A 937-nucleotide genomic window follows, 5' to 3' on the forward strand; every position below is an offset into this window, starting at 1 on the left:
TCTTTTTCTTTCAGGGGAGCTGTATATGCATCGTTGCCGATTATTGCAAAGATGAAAATATGTGAGTGATTATCCCTGAGTTTGCTAACATATTAAATGTGTACCTATAAGGAAAGATAAGAATAAAGAACAAAAGGAGCCACTAAACGAGGGAAGGGAAAACAATTGTTAAGTAAAATTCTTCATCATTGTCACCGGCTATATTTTATCGTAAAATATGGCTAACCTGTGGCTGCAGAGCGCAACCTTTTACCAAGATCGTGGCTGTTTTCAGCCTGTGTTTTAAGCACATCCAGGTATCTAGAGAATGAAAGACCTCAGATTTCATAAATACTCCCTCGTACCAAGAACGATAGAAGAGGTAATGAGGTTGAAAATAAAGAAATGAATAGGATGATCATAGAACTTGTTTTTTGGTGTAATCTGAGGACGGTGATGATTTTTTTTCCCCGTGTTTAGGGCGGAGGTCATGAGGAAGTCTAGAGGAGCACTTTTCCCGGAAGAGGTAGTTAAATGCGATTTTAAATTCTTATGAAGCTTCTCTGTGCCTTCCCGGTAGCTTAAAAAATTGCGTGTTTTTATGTTGTTTTTTTCCTGCTATTATAGAAACTCTGCAAATGGCTGACTCATCTATTGTTAGCTTTGGAGCATCTGCATTCCAACCGCGTTCAACATAGAGACCTCAAGGTAAAAACTTTCTGTAATAGGTGAAATAGAAAAGCCTTCTTAGCCTGAAACGTTTTTAACGTGAACTATTTTGAATTCAATTATGTAACATATTCATCACAAAGGACAACGACATCAGGTTAGGTAAGAATGCCCGAACAATTGCTTGATTGGGTCGTCTTTGCTTCTTTACTATCCTTCAAATTCACTTTATTGTCACAGGTGATTTTGGATTAGAAAAATTGCTAGATGCAGAAGGCCTTGCTTCCTC

The 937-nt window shown here is 37.8% G+C and overlaps 1 long non-coding RNA gene across 1 annotated transcript; it reads left to right on the forward strand.

Annotated features, from left to right (window-relative positions):
* LOC124891133 lies at positions 1-690 on the forward strand. The gene is made up of 3 exons (XR_007049537.1): positions 1-61; positions 460-505; positions 607-690. It is a non-coding gene; the product is annotated as an uncharacterized LOC124891133 (long non-coding RNA).
* The last annotated feature ends 247 nt before the right edge of the window (positions 691-937 follow it).

This window comes from Capsicum annuum, unplaced genomic scaffold (genome assembly GCF_002878395.1).
Source record: "Capsicum annuum cultivar UCD-10X-F1 unplaced genomic scaffold, UCD10Xv1.1 ctg30999, whole genome shotgun sequence".
NCBI lineage: Eukaryota > Viridiplantae > Streptophyta > Magnoliopsida > Solanales > Solanaceae > Capsicum > Capsicum annuum.